This window comes from Muntiacus reevesi, chromosome 8, assembly GCF_963930625.1.
Source record: "Muntiacus reevesi chromosome 8, mMunRee1.1, whole genome shotgun sequence".
Lineage (NCBI taxonomy): Eukaryota > Metazoa > Chordata > Mammalia > Artiodactyla > Cervidae > Muntiacus > Muntiacus reevesi.
In genome coordinates, this window is record NC_089256.1 from 38,172,814 (window position 1) to 38,199,694 (window position 26,881).

Sequence of the window (26,881 nt, forward strand, 5' to 3'; positions counted from 1 at the left end):
AGAGCATCCTTCCAGTCAGCTGTATGCTTTCCCAAGACCCTTTGCTCCAGTTGCATGGCACTTTTTGGCCCTAAACTTGCTTGATTCCTCAGCTTGTTGACTGGGCCAAAGTTGAGACAGCATATGGTATTTTAAGCACAAAAATGAGGAAACACATTGAGGTCTTGACAGAGAGGCAGAGATGAGGGTAAATCATCAGAAGGCCTGCTGTCTGCCTATTTAATGGGTCTCAGTTCAGTTCAGTTGCTCAGTCGTGTCCGACTCTTTGGGACCCCATGGACTGCAGCATACCAGGCTTCGTTGTCTATTAATGGGTCTAGTCACTCTTCAGTTAAGCACATAGTAGGTATGCTGAATGGAAAAATATATTATCTTGATCTACCTATTTTTTCCAAAAGTTTTTACTCAAGACTCATAGTAAGTTCATTTTACATTGTGATCCAGTGATTGTTTACATACATGGATGGAGATACATGTACACACACAGGTACTACACTCACACACACACACACACACACAGGGTTCCAGAAATAGAAGGTAACCAATCTATCCACATTTTAAATCTTAGGATTCTTTATAATTCTATTAAGTATTTAAAAAATGTTTTATTGAAGTTGATTTACAATGTGTTAATTTCTACTATATAGCAAAGTGATTCAGTAATATATACGTATAGGTACATATATATATACACACATTCTTTTCCATTGTGGTTTATCACAGGATATAGAATAGTTCTCTGTGCTATACAAAAGGATATTGTTTTTTATCCATTCTATATATAATAGTTTGCATCTATTACTCTCAAATTCCTAATCCATCCTTCCCCCCCTCCCCTACCCCTCTCCCCTCTGTAGAATATTCTATTGCTTAGAAAGATGAATATCAAGGATGAGAAATTCAGTACACTTCAAATTTCTAATCAAGTACTTTCCAAGATTAAGAAAAGTACCTGATCTCTGGCTTAGTCTTTGAAATGCCAGCAAAATTTACTTTTCCCCTTATTTATTCATAGCTTATTCATTCTCCAAACATTTATTGACAGTCTACTATATGCCTCATGTTATATACCTGCAACATATTTCTAGCCCAGTTACTTCACAGTTTCTTTAGAATTTATGGCAGGGTTGGCCAGATGGTTCTCGAAACAAGGAGAATCTTCCAGAGTTAAACAACTTGTTCATAGTGCTTCCCATCTAGCACCTAAGAGCCCTGATAGCTTTTCTCCTAACCTCTTATGGTAAAACATCAGTCTATATTATTTACTTTACATATTTAATCCCAATTTAAAATGTTGAATGCAACCATGAGACTTAACATAAGTATATTTGAAAATAACTTTTGCATAATAAGGTCTTCCTCATATCTTATGTGATCCATAGAGGCTATTTACACAAATTTTCCATGCTAAAGATATGTAGAAAGTTGACTGTTACCTATTTTATAGTGGTTTTGAAAATAAATGTGCTAAAGCATGTGAAGTTCTAAGAAGCAAAGTAAATAAATATTATCATACTAGTATCTCCAGAGACAGTGTGTCTGTTCTTCTCTTGTTGAGGGCAGTATATATACTATAAGAAGACAAGTTCTAAATATTTGTTACCAGACTTTCTTTAGATAGGCCTGTCCTTCTATTCCAGTAGAAAGCATTATGGAAGTATAGAGCTGGAGCCCAATTCAATTACTTGCATGGCTCTTCCAGGAAATGGTTAACACTGTAGACCAGGAACTTAGAAAATGCAGAAGACAGACGATACACACAGGTGGAGGAGACATGAGTCTCTCTCTTCATCATGTAGGTCATAATTCAAGGTTGTGGAGTTGCTACATTTTAAGAGTAAAATGCTTTGAGGCTTTTAAGAGAATTTCAAATGAATTAACTTTATTTTGGGAACTACGATTTGGGTATGATTAAAATACTACAATCGGATATTGTTTCATAAACATAATTATAGGCCACCTTTTCAAAAGATCTCAATAACTCAGTTTTTTTATGGGTATGGTCAGTTGCCTGCCTAAACTGATTCCATTTTCCAAAGCATGTTACTTTGTACAAATGACAACTGGCATGTGGATATTGATGCAGAGAAAGAAGGAACTGCTAAGGTCATGGAAGCTGGGACTTGGCAGGCTTCAAGCACGGAGGGCAAAGGCTCCAGAAACATGGGCAAACAGCTTAAAATTGTCCCTTCTTATGTTTGTGCATTGTTTCTATATGGAAAATTACATTTCTCTGAGAGTATATGTGTAAATATGCATCTGCTAGTGTTTTGGCAACTCTAAGTTACCTAAATTAGTTTTGATCAACACTGTCGAATTTTTAAACCCACCAACGTAATAAAAGCAAGTTTAAAAAAACACAAACAAATCCTACAGTACATTGTGTGCTGTGCTGTTCCAAGCCTCAGTTTCAAGACAAAAGGAGAGCGAGACTTTGTCATTCGCTAGCTGTTAATAATCAAGAGAAGATCTGCCAGACAAGCTCTTCCAGGGCTCTGTCTGTCTGGACCAGGTATATACTGAAATACACAAAGGGCTTTGCAGGGGGAGAAAAATGAGTGTTCATGGACAATGATGCAGCTTTCTTAATTAAGATTTTCATTACTGATACATACATTAAGTTCTGCAACTGCAAGAGCCAAAGCACTGTCATGTGCAGGTAGATGTCCCTGATTCCATCTTCAGGCAGTAAAGCTAAAACATATTAAGCGTGCACCCAGCAAATGTTGTGGGAGCCAGGAGAGTTCCAGAAATATTTCTGTTGAATGCAGAGAGGCCCCATTAAAAGCAAATTTGTAATGCATCTAATAGACGGGAGAAAAGCCCATACCAATAGACTGTGTGCGCATGTGTCCCTGTACGGGATTGCTTTGAGCATCCAGTCACAGCAAAAGGTAGCTGCAGTTGACCTAGAAATAATCCCTACAATGACATCAATAGCTCAGGCCTGAAAAGGACCTTTGATCTTTAGGTTTTCTAATGCCTATTGTTGAGAAAGGAAATAAAAGACTGATTTGGGGTAGCTTTTGGAAGATGGTATAGACTCCAGTCCACAGCTGGCCCTGACTCTGTCCTTCTGGGTCACTCTGTCTGTTTTCCCTGGATCCTCAGGCTGATCCACAAGTCAGTGTGGTCTGCCAAGGGTGTACTGTTCCCAGGAAATAATCTGACTGTGGTGTGGAGAAATCTTTCTTCTTAGATCAAGTTATTTTTTGCTAAGAGATGAGAGGAAACTAAACGCTGCACAATCCTAGAAATGGATGAATATCTAGAGTACATGTTTTTGATTACATCTTGACTAAAGCCTAACTTGTTTTAGAGTTGCTGGCCCTGTTAATGTGCACCCAGCTCTCCCTTGTTTTTCTGGCTTCTAATTACATCCCTCCTTGTTTCAACTCTATGTCCTTTTGGGGAGCTACCTGTAAAACTCCGATCTGTTCTCTAAAAAACGCCTCTATCTCTTGGTCATTACTAAAGAGGAAATGATTATTAGACACTGAACTTCATGAACAATCATTGTATCACAACAGTCAAAAATTGTACATTCATATCTTATTAGGTAAAAGCATTTATTTGAAATTTAAATATAATTCCTCATTTTCTAAAAAAGAATAAATCAGAATCCAACACCAAAATCATTCAAAAGGTAGTCTTTAAATTGTTTTCTCTGTAGTTCTTTGTTGTTTGGGGAAAAGGGCAAAATTCCCAATAATTGTGACCAGTAAGATTTCTCTTGGATTCCTGCTCCAAGATTCAGATCTCTGAAGTAGTTTTCTGAATGTTAGTGTACATTTCTGAAATTTGTCTCTTACATATATCAGAGAGTTGGAGTGGAGTGGTGAACACACAGCCTACTGTGAGGTGGCTGACCTCTGTACAGATTCTAGATAGGAGATGTTCACGGCTGGTGATAATAAGATGATCAAGAAATTGACCCTTTGTATTATATATATTAATAAACAAATATAGATAGATCGATTGCTGTAGACACCTTGTCAACAGATACTTCATACATTTTGGGAAAACTAAACAGTATTAAGATTTCTTCTAATCTTCACTGAAAAGTGCTATTATTAAAACTGGTAGACTGGTAGTCATATAGGCTCAAACACATTCTAGGAAAAAAAAAATCTACATTTTCTTACTCTCCTCCCTAACATTTTATGATTTTTGAGGTCCTCTTTTGCATCTTCATGTTCATTTTTGTTTGTTTTTCACTGTATTTATCACTGCTTTCATAGAATTTTTAAAATTTTTAAAAATTAAAAAATTATATATATATATAATTAAGTCACTTTGCTATACAAAAGATACTAACACAACATTGTAAATAAATTAGGCTTCAATAAAATAAAAGTGGTAGAGGTGTATGCAGAATCTCATGGTGAAGAAGCAATGTAGTAGACTATTCAAATTTAATGATGATGGAAAAAGGAGAGGGAAAAAAATCCCAGAAAATGATTCTAATCAGAGACTTCCTACTGCTTCTCTTATGCATCCTTGACTAACTTGTACGGACCAGAATGAAGGACATTGCTAAAGGATTTAGGTGTAATTTTTACTCAATTTCTGTCATAAGACACATGCTTCTCGTATTCAAAATATAGGATTAACTTTAAATTAGAGGTGATAATTACTTTCCACGTACCAAAAGTCTAGAAATTTCCAGGGGGGAACTAAAAGTGGAATCAGTTTTAGCTTACTGAAGTGTGAGAGGTTAAGGTGGCCATTCTAAATAAATATCTGGAAATGATTCTCTGGAATAAGGTAGGTATTTCTGATTTATCTTCAATAACCTCACATTAGAAGATATGAGAAATAACAGAGACTACAGAAAGAGGGCAGAAAGAATCTAATGAAAGGAAAAAAACCCCACTTAATTTTATCACTACAAAGACCTCTTCTATAAGAGAGTAAAAAGACTCTTTGACTAAGTAGGTGGTGTATGTACCATCATTGTTGTTGTACTCTGTGGCTCAGTTGTGTCAGACAGACTCTGCTACTCTTTAGACTGTAGACTGCTAGGCTCCTCTGTCCATGGGATTTTTCAGGCAAGGATACTGGAGTGGGTTGCTATTTCCTCCTCCAGAGGATCTTCCCAGGGATCAAACCCATGTCTCATACACTGCAAGCAGATTCTTTACCACTGAGCCATTGGGAAAGCCCGTTTGTACCAAACATATATATATATATATATATATAAAATGTATATCCTATATATACACCACTGCCCAGCTTTCAATCGGCAATGATGTTTGGGGAAGAAAAGGGTGAGAAAGAATGGAGGGAAGATTCATGCTAATAAACAATACAACACTAATCATCATTATTGGGTCTTGTTTGGCCTCTGAGTATAGGCCATGTTATAGAGGCAGGGGTATAATATGTGACGTTTTCTAAGGGCATCAATAAGAAAGTTAAACATTCAGCACTCTGAGCCTACAGTATGGCGATGCCAGCCTTTAACTGCTCCAGGGGTATCGCTGAAACGTAGCTGGTAGTCACATGCTCCCACTTTTTGGGCAGTTTCACTGTTCAGATAGAGGAGTTATTTACTAGTTATTTACTATTTCCTACCACTTGCCTCAGCTTGTAATTGGCCTAAAGGAGCTTCTGTACAATCTTGAACATGATGGTTTCTTTTCTGCTTCCCTTCTGGACATTGCCTAAGGATTTAAGGAACTGCATATGACTTCTGGACATGGTTTTTCTTTAAAGACGTAGAAAAAAATGCCCCAGAGCACATGGCATCCCTTAATATCTGCAAATGAACTTTTTGTGCTGAAGGAATGGTTCAATTACCACTCAGAACAGCACTGCATAACTCCTGCCCCTCAGAGAGACTTGGGGTACACATGCCGGGAGCCAGATGCTCACTATCCCAAAACACAGGAAGATGCTCTGTCAGTCTGCGCTGTGAAGGGCAGGGGCGGATGCTTTCAGTGTGGCATTTCTGCCTATTAGCATCTTTCACTTTCCCTGAAGTTGCTGAAAAATATTCCATTTCATTAAGTATGTAGTAATACACATGGGAGTCAGAGAGAGGGAAAGGTGGAGGACACTGATGACATGGCCTCTAGCACTTTATTTATGAGAACATCCAGAAATCTCTATCTACATCTGGTAGAAGAATAGTGTCAATTCTGCCCTGGAGACACAGATCAGGCAATGTTGCCAGTGTGTATTTTTCCCTTCCCAATAATTTACTGATTCTGGAGTCTGATGGCAGAGCTCAGATGATCACTTTCACATTCATATGAGTGAACAATTAGCCTGTCCCTTTGGGGGATGGCGATGTCAAATAAACATAAATGTATGAAACCAGGGGAAGTACTGACTGTTCCTCACCCAGAAACTCTGCTGGTTTCTGGCGTGGTGCTTCTCTCCCCACGACCGTCCCTGGGAGAGAGGTGAGGGTGGAGGTTGCCAGCAGAGCACAGGACATGGTGCTAAAGGTGGCCTCACAGGACAGGGGTGAGCACTGCCTTTGAAGCAAAGGGTGAGACTAAACAACAAAATGCTTGTGAGGCTGCTCATTTGCCCTTTGCATGTTTTTACTGTATTAGTCACCTTTTCATTGTTGATTATATCGACTTTTAAAATATTAGGGATATGTCCAATATTTCCCTAGTATTTTTTTTTAAATCCTGTTTACCATAGTGATTTCTATTTTCACATAATAAAATTTAATATTCTTTAAGTTTTCAGACAGGATCGTATGCTTGGCAAAAGCATCTTGTACCCCAATATAAAAATATTCACTTACATGGCAAAAAGTACAATTGACAATTACAGAATTAGTGAAGATGCAGAGAAATGGGCAGCCTCTTTCTTTGCTGGCTTTCCCTAGTGGCTTAGCAGTAAAAAATCTGCCTTGCAATACAGGAGACCTGGGTTCGATCCCTGGGTCTGGAAGAGGGCATGACAACCCACTGCAGTACTCTTGCCTGGAGAATCCCATGGACAGAGGAGCCTGGCAGGTTTCAGTCCATAGGGTTGCACAGAGTTGGACTTGACTGAAGCAACAAAGCAGCAGTAGCAGCAGGGGATATACATTGATACAATTTTGCTGGAGGACACTTTAGCAGCAGATAAATTTTACTCTGGCAGTTCCACTACTAGAAATTTACACTAAAGAAATAATCAGGCAAGTGAATTTCTTAAAAATGCATATATGTATAGAGATGGTTACTGTAGCATTGTTTAGTTAGAAAAAATTTCCAAATATCCTAAATGTCCATCAGTAAGTGACTTATTCAATAAATTACCTTCTACTGGAATATAATGTGGCTGTCAAAAAGATAATGCAGATCTATATTTATTATCATGGAAAATGCCTTACAATGAGTAAAAAAGCAGATTGCAAAGCAGCCAGCAGATTTTCCTTTTATTTCGAAAAGAGAAAGACAAAGAAAAACAGACAGACAAATAGATATGTTTGGAAATATATTCCCCAAAGTGTTAACTCTCTGGGTGGTGAGATTTTGAATGGATTTTTTTCTTTTACATCATTACTATAACAAATGCAAACCAAACTAAATGTATACTTTAGAAGTAAAAAAATAGAATTTGAATTTTAGGGAAAAAAGTTTAGATAAACCCTGCAACAACTACTTAAAAATTCAAATATGAGTTTCATAGTCATTAGCAATTAGTAACTCTCTGAATAGGGTGATACTATTGAATGACCATTCTCCTGATGGATGGCATCACTGCCTTCCTCAAGTTTCCTCCAAGTTTGACAATTCAGGTGACACATTACATTTTAAAAGACTTTAAAGTATAAAAGCTCACATACTGGGAATAACCCAAATATCTTTACCTGGGGCATTGTTAGGAAAATTCTGGGAGTTTTATATGATAGAAAACTATTCAGACACTATGGTGGCAGTATGTAATTATACTGAGGAGGGCTTACATAATATTTAGTAAAAAATAGAATACAACCTTATATATACAGTATATACTCAATCATGTTACATTCAGAGAAAAGACTAGAAGGTGATCTAAAAAATTGTTAATAATCACTTTTTCTGTTTAGTGGGATTGTGACTATTTTCTCCATACTTTCTTAATATTTTACAATAAGTGTGAATTACAGAATCATGAAAGAAGCAACTATTAAAAAAAATACAGCTGTGTTGCTCAACAGCTGGCAAATTTTATCCCAGATGTATCTACAGTTGAGTTTTGAGTCAAATGGCCTTAATGTCATTTCCTAAAGGAAATCTAATAGAATGGAATATGTTCAAATAAAGGAAAGCTGTCATCGCCACCACCTCTTTGCAAGCCGCTGCTTTATAGCAGAATAAATATGAATGGGGAATCCCAGTGCTATTGGCAATTAAGAATTTACACATTCTTCAGGTCTTTTTTATATCTTGTTTTATGCTACTAGAAGCTGAAGTTTAGTTAATCTTTAGTACTCTGAAATGTCTCCAGGTCTGGAAGCTCTTTTGGAGCCTGATGGCATAGGACACCGTTAGCAATGGAGGCTCATCCATTCATTTTAAGTGGGAGTTCCCTGGAGTAACAAGGGTGAGCTGCTATATCAGGTCTTCTATAGAGCATTAGTTTTCTTTCCCTTTTTTCCTTCTCCTCTCACCTACCTACTCTTCCTCTCTCCATCCCTTTTTCAAAAAAAATAAATAAACAGTCTGTATACAGTTAGATGGAAACTCTTAAAATTCAGAGAAAATTCACCCAGTACCAATACCACACTTCAAGTAGATGATCTAATTGCTCCTAAATGATCATATGTTACAAAATGATGATGGAAGAAAACAGAATTGTCACTTACATATGTATGTTGTATATTAGAGGCTTGTCAGTAAGGCAGAGAGTAGACATTTAGTGAGAAAGCAACAAAATAACTAGGTGATGCCAGAATGGGAGGAAGGAGAAGGCAGAAGAAAATAATGACGTGGGTTTCTGTGTCTTTTGGCAAAGGTTATCTAATCACCTGTTCTTGGCCTTTTGGACTAGATGTCAGTGTTTTAAACTAAACTAGACTGTTTTTTCTGTACCAAACACAGTGCCTGGTGCAATGTAGATGCTCACCAGAGGCTTAGAGAATTGAACAGAGCTCTTTTACTGCCTTTTCATTCTGGCCTCAGATTGAATCAAAAAGAAACTAAAACCCCTAATATCTTTTCATGCTTATTATGTAAAACTCCATCCTAATTTGAATTAAAAGGCACATTTCTCTAAGTTTCCACCTTGGTCATTGAACTTCTGGAGAAAGTCACACAATACAGAATAGGTACTACAAAAACCCACCAGACTCACCTAGACCTTCTGCACTGTCAAAGAGAAACCCACTGTGTTCTTCTGGTCAACCTGCCATGCTATTTGTCCCAAGAACTATTTTAAACTTCTACTTTCCTCAAATCTCCTCCTCACTTATTCTTGGCACCACCTTGCTCCCTAGGAGTGACCATTTGGGACACCTCTCAACCTCTCAGTACCAAGCCTACACACAGCTTGCATCTATCTCTACCTTTCCTTTTTCTTTCTTATAACTAACTATGGAAGAGATGTTCCTCCTTCTATCCTTCCAATTGTACTCAGGACCGCATGTCTGTCCATATCAGGAACCATCCCCTCAACAGTCATCCTATCCTACTATCACTCCTATACACTGAATCTCTCCTCTCTACTGTATTTTTCTAAGCATATAAAAATGCTAATGTCTCCATTCCCCTGCAGAAACTTCTTTTGACCTCACCCCACCACACCCACATTCCCAAGATACTAGTTCATTTTCTTTTCCTTTAAGGTAAAATTTCTAAGACTTACCCACATTTGCTCTGTTTCTTCACTTCTTATACTTTCCTCATCCTTTAACAAATAAGTTACTGCTTCTACCTCTTCAACAAGCCACCTTTTGCTAAAGTCAACAACAACCTCCAGACTAATATATTAAGTGATATATTGTTCAAACCTTAACTTCTTTGACTTCTCAGGGGTCACTACTGACCACTCTCTTTGAAATGCTTTGTTTTCTTGGCTTCTGTGTCAATGTTTTCTGATTTTCCTACTACCCCTTAGTTATTCCTTCTGAGGATATTCACAGCCTCATTTTTCCCTACCAGGTGATTAAATATTGAGTTCTTCAAGTCCCAGTTTGGGCCTTCTTCTTCATCTAACCTCGTCCCTAGGCAACTATCATCCATGTCAACAGCTTCATTTGTCTTCACTGTACTTCTGAATTCCAGTTGTATATATTTATCTGCCTACCCAATATGATTATTTCTATCAAGAGCATTTGACACTAGACATCTCAAAAACAGATCTTAACCCCAGTTCTCCTCTGGTGTTTCATATAACCCTAAGTGGCACCATCCTTCATATTTTTTAACAAACATAAAACCAGTAGTCACTTCTTTCTCCTTCATCTCCCACATCCAATCCATAAGAAAAACCTGTTTGTTTCTGAATTATCTCTCAGTTGCATTCATTTTGCTTCCATTCCCATCATCTCTACCCAAGTCTATTTTTTATCTGTTCTTCTACCATAGTCTCCTTACTTTTGCTCCTCCGAAACCATTTACCACAATGAAACTAACTTAATTTTTTAATTTCAGGATTATGGTAGTTTATCATGCAATTGTAAGAGATAATACAGAAAGGTCTGGTATGCCCTCTACCCCCTCTCTCATAATGTCCCAATATAATATCTTGTTTAACTATAGTACAATATCACAATCAGGAAACTGACACTGGTACAATCCATCCACCTTATTCAGATTTCACTCATTTTACAAACACTCATATAAATGTATGTGTGTTGCTCTATGCTATCACATCCTTATGTAAAGATTTGCATGATTACCACCACAGTCAAAATATAGAATGGCTACATCCTAAGACTATTTCGGGCTACAACTTTGTAGCCACAGTCAGCCCCATTTTCCCTCACTTCCTAATCACTGTTAATCTGCTCTCTATTGTTATAATTTTGTCATTATAAGAATGCTTTATAAAGGAAATTGGCTTTTTCACTCAGTGTAACATCTTTGTTATTAATCCAAGTTATACACATCAAGAGTTCACTACTTCCAAGTGTTGAGCAGTTCCACGGTTTGGTCATACTATGGTTTAACCATTTACTGATTGAAGAACTTCTGGATTGTTTCCAGTTTGGGGCTATTGTGAGTAAAGCTGCCATAAACTTTGTTTTCTGTATGGATATGTTTCCATCTATTTGGGATAAATGTACAAGAGTAGCAAGATCTTTTTAGAATACAAATTGATCATGCCATTTTCATTCTTAAATGTGCTTTTCCATTGCCCTGAGGCAGGTCCTTAACATGTTGTCAGAGATCCTGACATCAACAGGCCCTGAATTATCTCCTCAACCTCAGAGTTCAGCTCAGAGTCACTTCCTCAGGGAAATGTCTCCTGTACTTCCAGACTCACTTAGATCCCCCCTCCTATATTGCTTGTAGAGGACCTGGCACTTTTATTTCACAGCAGTAAGCACAGCTTGCAATTATAAGTTCTTTTGTGTGACCATTTGATTAATGTCTCTCTCCCCTCCCCCAGACTGTAAACTCCAGCAGAGCAGAAGCTCTGTGTGTTTTGCTATTAGGTTTTCAGCACTTAGCAGACATTCACTTTGTGTTTAATGAAATTCCGCCAAGGATTTTAAGACAGATAGTCTTGGATTCAAGTTCTGTCTCTGTTACTTCCTAGGCATTCTTGGAAAAAATTATTCATACATGCTAAATATCCATTTCATTTTTATAATATTATATACTTAATAAGAGTAGTTTAAAAGGTTAAATCATATAACCATTAAAAATATTTTGTCTAGTACCCAAAGAAAGGCAAGCGCTTCAACAAACTTTATCACTAGTTTCACAAAAGATAAGAGTTTTTGTTTTTGTTTTCCAACTTGGGTTTAGTTCATTGTCTTCATTTCTTGCTTGTTCTTGGGGTTCTGATTCTGGTAATTTTAAGAGTCTAAAAAGAAACCCTCAGTTTAGAACTCCGATAATTCTATGACAGCTGCTTTCAACCTCACGTATGTCCCCTTAGGCATTTGAGAGCCTTATTTGACCTCTTGGCTCTGGTTTCCATTTTCATTTTACTCAATACTTCCTCCTCTTGTTTCCCAGCTTGTGGATCTTAGGGTTTGTAGGAAAGCCTTTTCCCCCTCCCTGTTTACATAAAGAAGTTTTCTAAACATATCTTGCCTCATTCCTTATGCTAATACTTTTCCATGGAGGAGAATCATCCTGTTGGTCCCTGTTTCTCAGTTGGCTGAGACTTATCTATTGACATTTTTGAGTCTTTCTCCTTTCTAGATTGCTTAGACTAGCGGGAGTCAGCGACCTGGAAAAGCATTATTCTTATGCAGATCCAGATTTTTCCCTTGGGCGGAAGAGAGTCAGTGAGCCCCTTCTACCTTTCATACTAAGTTCCCTTCTTCCACCTAGACTTTAGCAAAAATTTTGGCTCCCCAGCAATCAGTTTTTTATTTTTCAATGGGTTTAAAATTTGAGTGGGGAAAAACTGCTTTTTGTACTCCTTCAAAGAATCCTACACTTAGGTTTATGCTTTTGCTTGGGGTATCATTTCTTTACTTTTCCTTTCTTTCTTTCTTTCTTCTTCTTCTTTTTATTTTTTTACATTCAAGTCATTTTTCAAGACTAGCTAAATGGGAAGCTGCAGTCTATGGGGTCACAAAGAGTTGGAGACCACTTAGCAACTGAACAACAACAAAAATCACATTTTACATGATGTTTTCCAGCCCATAAGTTTTCTTTCATGAATGAAATCCTATAGTACTTATTGGAGTATATCATTCCTTTTGGAATTGTTATTATCTTTTGTGCATATGGAACACTCAATAGTATGGCTTCTTTTCGTAACTCAGTTTTAAGTTTCTTAAAAACACACAAGGGCACTGTCCTCGTTTATGTTTTAACTCTCCACTAAATATGATTCTGAATCCTAGCTTGTGCTGTTTTCACTTTAGTAATATACTCCCCTATTTCCTTTATGAAAAGCTTATGGAAAGCATTGTTTACTAGGTAGAAAGGCTAAAATGAATGGAAGCAGAGAGAGGTAATGCTCCTGGCTGTGGTAGACTGGTCTGCAGTGTGTTTTGATTCTCTGAATCAAAGATAGAAAAAAATAGCCACTACTACTACAGGGAAAAAAAAATGAGGAGGAAGGGTCCTGAAAATGATATCTGAGCAATGAAAGACAGTGAATATTTTAAAGATCACTGAATTTAATTTATTCAACCTAAATGCATAAAAGTACAGGTGGGGACATTATTTATGCAGGTATATGCAAATCACTTTATAAAATAGGCAAAGCCCTTCTGCTTTTTATAAGTTGCCAAGGTGGTTCCTGATATTTTAAAAGCTATGCACCTTTCATGTAATTTCCTAAGACTTGGAATCCCTCTATCAGAATCTCATAGTCATTGTCAGAGCAAGTTTATTTTTTTTCTCTCCTCTGGGACATTTACAAGACTCTCATAACCATCATAAAAAGAGTGGTTTCCACAGAGATGTGACTGGAAAAAATCACTTGGAAATCACTGAGGAGCAAGTCACAATGTTCAAAGCAGAGAACATAGGCTTTGAAAACATGAACCCATCTGACCTCTTGAATTTAGAACAGCGAATTCCTGAGCTCTGAAACACGGGGCCCGGCTGTGCATGCCATATTGGTGCTATAAGACTGGCAGTAGGTTGGCTGTGGCATGGTCTATTTCAAACTCCTTCACAGTGCCCAGTGTTGCATGTTCCCAGATGACATTTGGTTGGCAGAAGCTGGGCCTCCAAAGCTGGCAGTCTGGAATGCAGCCCACTGTGTTTTGACAAACACATAATTGACCATCTGATCACCAGCCTACGTTCTGCACTCAGGTCACTGAGGGGACCTGGGCTTTCAATAGGTCCCTACTCCTTATCTTGTTCATCTCCGCAAACATTTCTCCAGAAAGTAATACAGAGAAGACTTATACACACCCACACATATCTTCCCATTTGCTAAAGAGAACATGGTACATGCAACAGAAGCTGTTGAAAACTTCCTTTAAATCGTCCTGGCAGCCCAAAGTGAACAAGAGAAAAGCACACTTATGGTGAACTCTAATTCAGAAAGAAGGAACAAATACACTGCATTGTTTCAACACTCGGCTGTGCATAAGTTGCAATTTAGCTCAATGGCTTGGAACTTCTCAGAAAAGGGCAGCAATGGGAAAATGATAGGAATTGAAGCTTTGATCGACTTTAGGAGGATATTATTAAGAACTGGTTTCATTTTCAGGTGAAAGAAGGGAAAAGCCAGACTGGCAATGTCCCGTCTCCTCCTTCTTGGCCTGCCAAGGCCACTATGAGAGAAGGAAACACATATTTCTAGAGATCAGTAGGCCCAACTCAAGTTGAGGTCTCCAGTGAAGGGACTGTAAAGGAACATTTCACCTGAAATTTGGCCCCAAACAACACGTGGCCCTTCATCCGAGAAGGCAAGGATTGTGCACGGGGCCAACCCAGGCTGGCGTTAGGCAAACATCAGTGTCTATGTCAGCACTACCCAGTTGCCTCTCCTCTCCTTTCCCAGCCCCACTGCACAGTTGAAGCCCTTGGTTTTCATCTTTGACCAGCTCTCCCTTTTCTCAGTCACCAGACCGCTCTTTTTCTAAAACATAACTCTACTTAAAATTCTTCAAAGCCTCACCAAGCTTGTTACTTCAAGTCCAAACTCCTTGCTCAGCATACAAGACCTTCCATGATCTGCCTCCTGCTTACTTTCCAGCCTCATCTCCTTTGAAAGGATCTCCTTCAGTCACGAAACTCTAGCCAATATCTCAGAACCTGACTGCTGTGTGTCACCTCCTTTGCGCTGGCTTTTTTGCTGATTATGATCTTCTGTTGTTTCCCCCCGCCCTCCACATTCACCTGGTAAACTACAGTTCACTCTTTAGACTTTTAGGTTCAGCTTGGGCACCTCCCATGTGCAGGCAGGTGCTCCTGCTTCTTTTTTGTTCCCTTGCTACATCTTGTATACCTCCATTCCAGTGGCCATCACATGGCATGGCCTTTGTTTATGTATATCTCCCTATCAGGCTGAGATTTTTAACAATGGGGAGCATTTCTTATTTATTTAGCAGTTTTAAGAACCGAGTATAGTGACTGGTTTCCTATAATTGTTTGTTGACTAAAAACTGAATAAAGAGCCATACATGATAATCCATCAAAACCTAAGCTAAGCAGTAGTATTAGCTTCTACAAGCAGGATAGGAGCCTCCAAGCAATCCAATGAAGGCAGAAGACCCCAGTAGTAAGGCACTTTGGATGGTTATCATTGGGTGAAAGGAAGAGTGAGGGATCGAGGGTGTGATGGAGGAATGTCTTGTTAACAGAGAAGGTAGGCAGTGAATTTTCAGGCTTTTCAACATTTAGCTTTCAATATGGAAAGGTACTGTTCTGAGAATGCATCTGAGTTTGAACCATGGACAGTTCTACATTATAAGAACCTGGTTCTCAAATAGGGTGAGTCTGTGCTATCTACTTCAAGGCAGCATGGCAGGTCATGGAGGGCTCCTCTCTGCTAAAGACGAATGGGATGAAACACTTTTGTGGGAAAGTCTGGAAGCTATTCAGCTCCTATTGAAATCTATGTCAAATCCAGACTTGAACTTTGGACTAAAGGCAGTGCCAAGGAGAAAAAATTTGAACAGGCAGAATGTTGCACCTGCCTGGAGGAGGCCATTCAGTGGCACTAGGAGCTATAAGTGCTAAGGGATAATGCTTTCACCTGTCCCCAGCGAACTTTTCTCCTTCTGATGGGCCGCTGGGGCACCACGTCTGGAGACATCAGCTGTGTCTGTGGGCACTTGAGATCAGCAGAACTGTCACAGGCCCTGTCACCCTTGAAGTAAAAGCAGTCTCAGGATTTGAAACAATCTAGGCAAGCATGAAGCCTGGCTTGAGAAGTGGGAAAAGGTTAGTGGGTACATGAATGGGCTCTCAGTCCATTCCAGGTCATTTGCTCAGCCTTATCTTTGGTTACAACTCGGATCTCTCTAGAAGCTGCCAGACTGATGGTTGATGTTGTATAGAATCAGTTTCACATTTTCCTATGAGCCAGGCGCAGCCTTTCAATTATGTTTTTTATCTCAAAGGTCTCCCCTCGATTTCTAATCTGTGACCCAGGTCTCCAGGCCCCTGCACTGCTTGTGTCTGAAGCTTGCCCTCCAGTGCTGACGTCATAATAGCTGAGCCGGGAGAGCAGGAGTGCACGGTGCTGACTCATCCCCGGTGATGTGAGGATTAATGCCTGTCTAACACACAGCTATTATGTGAACTGTTTTTACACAAAAGAACTGTAACAAAAATGATTTGCCAGTCAGAGGACTAGAAATACACAGTGCTAGGTAACTGGAGTAGGGACAGAGAGACGTAAAGTGGTAACCACAAGCATGCATGCCGACACCCTCCAAAGCACTGACAGACCCACTCTATCAACACCGAGAATGAGGAATAACAAGACTTGTCAGGGGCAGAGAGGACCCACCCCTGCTGTATAAATGCATTACACACAGCACCAGTCTTTGGGGAGTTTAATCAATCTCCTTTCTCTGTCAAATAACTGTCACTTTAGACTTTAGCCTTAGCATCCTTTGGAGGATATTGTTCCCCTAAATATATTTGCAACTCGCTTCTAGGAATGTGAGTGGAAGCCACACACAAGCAAAAGAGCCATGGGAACACCCTTTCTGTGTAAATTACTGCAACACAAGAAATACCTTGCAGTGCGAAGGCATCAGTGAAGTAAGATAGAATGTTGTGAATAGGGGAAATTCTTCACCAGAGAGTGAGAAGCAGCTGGAAGGACGCTGATTATATTTATCACGTGAGGTGACTGCCACTACCTGTAGCATCACTTGGGTAGTGTCTTATGCAGTGACGTTGATTATTTGGGTTCATGGCCCCAGAATCTCTTTGAATTATCCAAACCAACTCAGTGCAGCCTAATTTGGGCTTTAAATAATAAATGTTCTCTCTTTTCATCTGAAATCAAGTTATTGTTTTTCCCCAAATGACTTCCCATCTTTTCTAAAAAGAGAATGGTACCTTCTATAAACCTCCTAACAAATGTAATCCTGGATTTCTCTCTTTTTTCCCTGGACTTTACAATTTCACAGGATTTCAGCCTAAATGACTGAAGTTTTATACTTCAGTCTTATACTTCCTGTAAAAGGATATTAGAAATTTTGTACAAAAAATGAAACCTCTGATCTAGAAATTGAAGTGAAAAGCTATTGAACCTAGAGATGGGTGTATAACTGAAGAATAAATAATTGCCCATTGGTTGACAGCAGAGCAAAAGCCCAACTATTGCTGGTATCTGACTGAAGAATGTAAGCTGTAGTCTAGAGGAGCAGTGACTTTTGCAAACAGCAGCTGTGGCCAAGTCAAAGGCAGTCTTTATATAATACAGGTCCAGTGGCTTGGGCTGCTGGCCTTTTCAGCCCCCTCCTGATGGTAACTACTACTATCACCAAGAGCATCGACTCCAAACACAAAAGAAACTAACACACAGTTAAGATGCACTGGAAACCACAACAAAGTCAACTGGAATACATGCCAATAAAGACTCAAATTTCCCAAATCTGGCACTTTTTTTTTTTGAAAAGTAAAGAAACCATTTTTACTTACACAAAGAGAAGGAAGGGGCAGGCCACAGGCTGATGGTCAAGGAACTGAAAATCAAAGACAAAACAAGGAATTAAAAATAAACCCAATGATATTGTGGAGAGAAGGAAAGCAAATTAAGCTTAGACAGGACTTGTTGCTCCTAAAGCATGAGCAGTAAGAGCCCATTTTGTCACCTGAAGTCCAAGATTCAGCCTCATAAAACGTCCAAAGATGTGGCCTCTTGTTGTCTGATCAATGTAGAAGGGGTGGTAACCTCTTTCTTTGTCAGCTTTATTCTGATCAGAATCATATGAACATTTTCTAGAGTTGTGCTGTTCAATATAGTAGCCACTAGCCATATCTACCTATTTGAATGTAAAATACTTAAAATGTAATAAAAAATTAAATGTTTGGTTCCTTGGTCTACTAGTCACATCTCCAGTGCTCCACAGCCACCTGTGGCTGGTGGCTGTCTTACAGATAGACCATTTCTATCGTTGCATAAATAGCTATTGGGTAGCACAATGAGAACAAGTAAAAGTTTTACTATGTTGTACATGACAAATCTTAGCTAATTTTGACAAAGGTGAATCAAACTCATAGACTTTGCTTCTTTGAAGGGTAGATTTAGTATGTTTAATGCTTTGGATAAATTTAAAACCTCCACGTGCTGTCAGTCATTAACTGACAGTGGTTACTGCCTTGTCTGCTGCACAGCGCCAGGCTAGGAATGTGTCCTCTGACTAAAGGATTTTAAATGAAAGCATCTGTCCCCCAAAATGCATTTCTATTAATAAAACTTCAGTTTTCTGCTATATATCAACATGAATCAACATAGGCAGAAACCAACATAATATTGTAAAGCAATTATCCTTCAATTAAAATTAAATAAATGTAAAAGGAGGAAAAAAAAAACACTTTAGTTTTGGGGGGAGTTGACCTTAACAGTTTCTCATTCTATATTTCAAGTCTGATAATTTTCTTTTGTAATTGTGAACACACAAGCCAAATAAGCAATTAATGGACTGGCCTGCTCACTAGTGTTTTGATAGCTTTTCTTACAGAGAAATAAAACTGAAGTAACAGAAGATCCAAGAGAATAAACCAAACAAAGATGCTGAGAAGACAAAGCAGGTCCCCTTATCCCACCTCACTCAAACATGTCAAGGACTTAAAGTGCGCTGGTTGAATTTTTGTGTCTCTGACACTATGGTTTATCCACTTCACATAAAGCCTCCAGAAAAATGCAAAACAAACTGTATTTAAAAAGATCAAGTAGAAAGACTTGATTAAATAAATTAGCATAGAATAAGGCTAAAGCAGAAATCTGGCAATTAGAGCTTCACTTCTCAGCAAGTTTTCTGGACAAATGCACCATCGTAGAGATTCCTCCAAAGAATACATTTTTCTTTTTGTGGACTAGGTGAAACCCTGTTCCATGAACATACAGCAGTGAAGGACAAGAAGAGTTAAGAGTTAAGTTGAAAATCTGCAGCTTGGACCATAAAGAGAGGTTGGGGGTCTCCAATGCTTTTAAATTGTTTCACAAAATTGATGAGCTTAATGAAAATTTTAAGCAAGATAATTAACTTACGTATGATTCATTGAAAGTACACACAAACTTGAAATATATATGTGTGTGTCTACCAACTACCTTCAAAGACTTTAAATCTCTAAGTTTTGCTACATTCTAGTCCTGTCTACAAGCTGGGATCTTAGACTATCACACTGGTGCATCTTTTAAAGCATTTTTCCTTTCTTCTTCTCTTCTTTTCTCCTTTCCTTCCTTCCCGCCTGCTCCCCCAATGTTTTTGAGCTTGTTTTCTTTCCCAACCTTTGAAAAAACAGAGAAAAATATGATTGGTGGTTAATCTATGCAGTGTGCTCGCTTATTTTTCTGTTGTATGTTATAAACCCAATAAGTCTCAGTAATAATTATGCTCTTTTTGAACTATACTCAGTATTTATGTTCTTATATCTAAGCATACAACTTTCTAAATTTCAAGGAGCATTTATTCATAAAAGTTAATCGGTCAAAATTAAATTTTTGATGTGATCAAAAGAGATCGATGTAAATTATACCCAGATTGACTAATATATCCAAGGTCTGGAATGAAAAACTATCTTTCCTGGATGTCAAATGACACACAGGCTGTCAATGACAGGAATCCAAGATGGAGAGAAAATTCACAGTGTGTATGTCACAGTCTAAGACAAATTAAAGCCAAGTTAAATTAAAGATTTTATTGGATATAATTGTTGTCTTTATGTATTAATGAAAATCAATAATATCTATCCCAAATTTAATATTAAGGCTAAAAATTTAATCTCAGAGTTCTTCTACAATTTATAAACATTCATAAACATCAAAAGGCCCCTGTTTCCTTGATTGAATTACAATCTGCTATGCAATTTTGAAAATGTGTATTAATCTGCATGGGTTTATTTTTGTTCAGCTCAAATTGTTATTTTATTGATATGTGCCCTTTCTGCCTAAGTGATATTCACTTTGTATGTCTGTATATTGTTTTCATCTGAAATGCAAAGAATTATCTACAGTAGTTTTGCATGAGATTAAAATCATTTGCATTAAGCATGCTGGGTTCAAAGCACAAATATCTAGCAAAGAGTATAGAACTGTAAAGGCCAAATGAATCAGGGCCTTATAACAGTAGGGGAAGCAAGAGTAGAGAGAGGGAGAGGGGTTAAGTCTGATTTTAGTTTTGTGATATTTGAGTAGAATTTATTATATAGTATCAGGTTCCAAGGAAGTAAAAGAATTATTAACTGTAACTGAAAGATTAGTCCATTCTGATTTCTGTGTATGTAATGTTCCAGGGCAATGATTCCCAACTTTTGGAGGTGATGCAGATCCCTATGAAAATCTCTCCTCCCAGAAATTCTTCCAAAATAACAAGTTTCAAGCATCTCCCAAACTCCAAAGGGGGTCTTCTAAGAATTCCAGGTTAGTGACCCTCAGCCTAAAGGGAGAGGAGAGAAAATGTTCTTTCAGTCCCCTTGCTCATCACTTCTAGGATGTTTTAACAAGGTGCTATACAGTTAAAGCCAGGAGTAAATGAAATGTGTGAAAATGGAGCATACTACATGGGTAAGTATATGTGGCTAGAGACACACAGACTCCTTCACAGGACTTCCAGACTCTGACTTTCCTAGTCCTTGACAACTTTATGAGAAAGGCCATAGAGCCTTAGGGACAATAAGGTAGAGGAAATAATGAGCAAAGGAATGATAATAAGAGGTACTATTCACTGAAGACCTTCTGTGGTTTCAGGTATCCTAAGTAAATGTTCTTCGATTTGAATATGGGCATACCCAGGGAAGTGGAGCAGTCTGACGAGTATGCAAAGCCACAAAGTAAATAATAAAGATGTGGCTGTCTCTTTAGAGAGTCAGTTGTCCTTGTGGCTAACTAATTCAAAAATCTTATTTGTACATGTACTCATTTAACCAATAACTACTTCTTGAAAGTTATACACAAAAAGAACAGACTCTGTTCTTGTCCCCATGGAACTTCCGGTTTGGTGAAACAAACAAGGATATGTTGAGGAGCAGAAAGCAGAATATGTACATACTTTTAGGATGAAACCTGAGACTTTGCTGAAAGCCTAATATGTGGCATGCTGTTTTAGGCATCAGGCACCCCGAATATTGGATGCTTACCTTAGCTTGAGGATCACCTGCCTAGAAGAGTTTAAAAAGCAGCTCTAACAGTATATCATTTAATCCTGACTACAGGAGTATATACTGTCACTTCTACTTTACCAGAGAAAAAATGACATTTTAGAAATTAGAAAACTCACCTTAAATCAGATAGTTTCTTGGATTTAAAAAGTTTGTACTGTTCCAAAGTCTATATATTTATAAATCCTAAATTCCCATACCTCTAGGTATTTCTCTCTTTATGTTTGCCCTTGACATCTGGACTAATTCAGGAATTTGTTAGGCTAGTTTAGGCTTCTTCTTTGGAAGGAGACATAGTTGGCTTGATTTGGATTCTACACATTAGATGGTGGTAAGGTAAAGCTATTGTTAATATTGCACCTATTTTATGGGCAGAAGCTGAGCCACTTGCCAGCTGAGGTAACTGGCTGGGTTAAAAAAGGAGCCCAGGGTGTCGGTCTTTCATTCCTCTTGACTAAACTCCAAGCCTAGGCAATGGTACTGTGCAGGGGTTTTTCTGCAAGTGGGGTTCACACTGGCTGGTAAAGAGTGAGAGAAACTTGCTAAAGGAAAATAATAGTACAATAAAAAAAATGGAAAATAATCATAACTCACAAAAACTGGTTACTTTTAGCATTGTGAATAGAAAAGAGAGAACTTATTCATCACAAATGAATCAGAAAATTAGAATGTGTCACAGAATTGATGACAGAGCTGAGGAATTCAGATGAACTAAAGTTCAACACTTATCCTTCTATCTGAATAGGGTAAATGGTGTGACAATAGGTCAGAAATGACCTCTTAGACATGCCTTTAATCCTTCCAATCTTTCTTTTCCAACTACTCTCTCTAGTATTTAGGTGGGTTTATATCTTTGTTTTGCATGGGTAGACATAACAGTTTAACATTCTTTTCATGTTCTAGAAGCATTGTGTTAATTAATTCTTATGTGGGAGTCATTCCAAACAGTAGGATGAAGATTTTTACCTTATTGATTTTCCTAATACCTTTCTGGCTTCCAGTGTTTTCAAAGGAAGAGGCATTATTGGATTTTTAGATTCGTATGTCTCTCAGAATAAGAGCCAGCTTCATAGATTCTTGTCAATTGATATTCCATCTTCACTCTGGATACATGATTTCCTTTATCTGACAGATTCAAGAAATTTTATGCTAGATTTAATGACATTTCATGCACCCTGAATTTGGAGGTTTTTAATTCTCTATTTTCTACCTGGCAAAAGATTTACAAGTTAAAGTCAGATGGAAGGGTTATTCAGATGTGCATACAAAGCATGCTCAATTTCCCATTAGGTACTCAGGGGTCTCCTGCAAGTTTCTTGGTCTTAAGGAGACTGACTATAAATGCCACAAATAGTCATTCATATCTTGGGGGCCTGCTTTTCAAGACCATCTTGAGAAGAACAATAGGAATATCATAGTGATGCTTTACCATTCCTTAAAATACTATTATAATTCTGAATAATGCCTACCTTCAAAATTTAGATTATGAAATAATGATCAGTAAAAAGAGAGAATTCAAAAACTAAAGTTCAGGGACTTCCTTGGCGGTTCAGTAGTTAAGAATCTTCCTGCCAATGTAGGGGCAGGCTGGATCCCTGGTCAGGAACTAAGATTCTCACATGCTGCAGAGCAACTAAACACATGAGCCACAGCTACTGAGCCCACACATTCTGGAGCCCACGTGCCACAACTAGAGAGTCCACATGCCGCAACTCCTGTGCATCACAACTGGAGAGTCCCTGTGACAAAGCGGAAGATTGCCCTGACACCATGAAGATTCTACATGCTGCAACTAAGACCCAATGCAACCAAATTCATAAATATTAAAAAATCAAAAACTCACATGTATCCCATTGTTCATTGCAGCACTATTTACAATAGCTAGAACATGGAAGCAACCTAGATGTCCATTGACAGATGAAAGGATAAAGAAGTTGTGGTATATATACACTATGGAATATTACTCAGCCATAAAAAAGAACACATTCGAGTCAGTTCTAATGAGGTGGATGAACCTAGAACCTATTATACAGAGTGAAGTAAGTCAGAAAGAGAAAGATAAATATTGTATTCTAACGCATATATAAGGAATCTGGGAAAACGGTACTGAAGGATTTACTTACAGGGCAGCAAGGAAGAAACAGACATAGAGAACAGACTTATGGACATGGGGAGAGGGGAGGAGAGGGTGAAATGTATGGAAAGAGTAAAATGGAAACTTACATTACCGCATGTAAAATAGATAGCCAACAGGAGTTTGCTGTATGGCTCAGGAAACTCAAACAGGGGCTCTGTATCAACCTAGAGGGGCGAGATGGGGAGGGAGATGGGAGGAAGGTTCAAAAGGGAGGGGATACATGCATACCTATGGCTGCTTCATGCTGAGGTTTGACAGAAAACAACGAAAGTCTGTAAAGCAATTATCCTTTAATAAAAAATATTAATCAAAAAAATAAAAAACTCAAGTTTAGCAGTTAGATTTGGGACCATTTCTGAGCCTGAGACATTGCTGAGATATAACTTGAGATTCCACCCCATCCCACACAAATCTCCCTGAGTGTTCCTGCTTCTTACAGATAGAAAGTTTGAGGAATTAGAAATGAAATAAAATCAGTAGGGCTGGGAGGGTGGCAGAGCAGGGTAGGAGGTAATGTCAGGGACTGAATTTGCTTAATATATTTAGGACAATTTCTTACAGCTCCTAAAACAGACCTAACTGGATGGCATGATGACAGTTTAGGAGCTCTGTACAATCTGACTCCAGACAACTTTTCCTTCCATATTTCAAACTCTCCAAGTTATAGTTTTATAGATTCCAAATGGATTGTTGTACCAGGACCTTTTATTATATAGCACATTAATATTCTTTAAGGGACACTGAAAGGGCTTCTCAAGTGGTGCTAAGGGGTAAAGAACCTGCCTGATAATGTAGGAGATGTGAGAGACGCAGGTTCAATCCCTGGGTCAGGGATGATTCTCTGCAGGAGGGCAAGGCAACCCATTTCAGTATGCTTGCCTGGAGAACCCCATGGTCAGAAGAGCCTGGCAGGCTATAGTCCATAGGCTCTCAAAGGGTCAGACATGACTGAAGTAACTTAGCATGCATGCAAACAGGAGATGCTGTAAAGATCTGGCATTGTTATCATGTGGCCCAATCAAGTAGAAACACTTGGTCATAATGCTGCTCACAGCCCATCATTAATGCCATTTGGTACAAAAAGTTGTGCCTATTATAGGACAAACTCTTCTCCAGACTCCTTGGAATATATAAACACAGAAAGTAACATGTTAGTGTACAGAGGGCTTTGGAATAAATATGGGCACAGCAGGAGGAATAACCATCCAGATCAGTGTGAACAGAAGGCTGTCTTTACTCAAATGGTTTCCTTGAATTTTTTAATACAAAGGGAAAAATTATGACACAGAATTTATATAAAAAGATATAAATTAAGCAGGTACTTTTACCCGATGGTCTGTTAGATACTAAACCAAGAGGACAATGTGGGCACAGTCTGTGTTTTAAAGACTTGATAAGAGCTTTCCATAATACAGATTGGAAAATGTTACTTCTGTCCTTGTTACCACCAATTATTTGTTTAAGCAATCCCAGATCTTTCATGATCTGGATCGAGCCCCAGGGCACCTCTCTTGTTTTCCCCTACCACTGCTTCCTTACACACTGTGACAGACTATTTGCTCTCCCTGAACATGCCCAGGACACCTCTGCCCCCGAGCCTAGCACAGTGTCCTAAACACAGCAGGACCCTCCAGTGTGTGTTGAATAAATGCTGTCTATTTATTTTAGGAGACAAAGATGATAGAAAAAAGTTGTTAAGTAAAGGAATAGTACCAGAAAAGGTCAAGGAAAAGTTAATTTTAGTGCATTTTCAGAGAGGGGGCAAGATGAGCCTTTAAGATTAGGAAAACTGATGCTCTTTATTCTTGGGTCTAGCCAATGCTATGAGTCAGTTACTTTTTTGGGAACAAGTTTCAACCTCAAGGTTAAATGAACACAAATGCTCTGTCCATCAGCATATAATGAAAAAGCTGTGGCTATTTCCACATCAGCACAGTGAAATTAAAATATGCAGTGCCTTTCTCAGGGGCATCATGTATGACAGACCTTTTAAAAATACTCCCCCATTCCATTTGTGTACAGAGCTATAAAAACAAAAATAAGTGTTTAAAAAAAACTGAAATAATATCGCTTACAAAAGAAAGAGCTGAGGTATATCTTCATAGTTTTCTGACTATAAGAAGGGTTGTAAAGAGGATAATGATAGGCATTTTTGTCCTAGGAAAAAATGATATTAAACTGTCCAGTGGAGAATTTAAGACTTTAGGATGGACATCCTAAATATACAAGTGGTAAATAATCAAGTAGATTGCTAAGAGCTGTTATGAAATTTCTATCTTCACGGTTATTTAAAAACAGGAAAGATCCTCCTCTGTTTCGGATGGAATAAAAGCAGCTCTATCTCCAGTCAGGAAGGTGAATTCAATAGCTTCTCTAGTCTCGTTTTGCTCTATATTACTACAAAATCCTGTAACATGCTGATTCCCCGAATTGTACAGAATTACAACACAGTTGAATAAAATACATTCTATGGTTTGAAGAGGACAATGTGACACAAGAAGTCTGTAACTAAATTCAAAATAGTTTATAGACTGCTTATGTATCAATTCAATTTGCCAAGTGTATATTAATTACTCAAACAGAATTGAGCAAACATATACTTGAATCTACTATGGTTTTTAACATAATGGTTAGCTAGAGTGAAACATTCTAACAATTAATTCTTTCATGTCCAAGACATTTTAGCTGAATGTTTAATAAACCTGTTATGAGTATGCATATAAATTCAATACTCAATTTTTTTTAAAGTTAGACAAAAGACCAAAATATTATATAAGATTTCACTGTTATCATTCCCAGGACTATCTTCAAAGACATCACGAGAACTGGTGAGCAAATACTTTTAAATGGCCAAAATGGGCTCCATATGATTAAGAATGTAAATCTAATGATAGACTCAGGGAGAGCTCTAACAGGGGTGGCAAATTACTGACTTTCTTATCTATTTACCTTTCAGCTTTGGAGCTCAGCAGAAATGTCCATTCCATACAAGCACACAAGATTAGATGAGCAGTTCCAAAGACCTTGTCTGAACCAAATTCATTTCATGTAGTTTGCCACATTTCTTAAATAGAAGATGAGCCCTTTCTATCTATGGCCCAGAGTTGGGTTTGATTGCTGAACTATTGCCCAACTCTTATAAGCAAAGCACTAAAATGTACCAATCAACAGGCAGCCCATAGCAGAGGTATCAGGAAGGTCAAAATACACACACATAAGAAGTTGGCAGTACATTATAGAGAAAAGCTATTTCTAAAGATGGACTTTGGCTACTTAAAGCCTTTGAGTGTTATTCAACTTTTGTTAGGAAAAAAAAAAAATCAGTCCCAATGTTACTTGTAAAGATCTGGTTAAAAAAAGAGATCAAGACAGAGAA

General features: G+C 38.1%; 1 protein-coding gene across 14 annotated transcripts in view; it reads right to left on the bottom strand.

Annotated features, from left to right (window-relative positions):
• ZBTB20 (zinc finger and BTB domain containing 20) overlaps positions 1-26,881 on the bottom strand; it is an 858,187-nt gene that overhangs the window by 174,989 nt on the left and 656,317 nt on the right. For all 14 annotated transcript variants that reach the window (XM_065942514.1, XM_065942523.1, XM_065942509.1 and 11 more), the window contains one exon: positions 17,688-17,731. The gene's annotated coding sequence lies outside the window, so the exon portion shown is untranslated. The remainder of the gene's footprint in view (positions 1-17,687; positions 17,732-26,881) is intronic.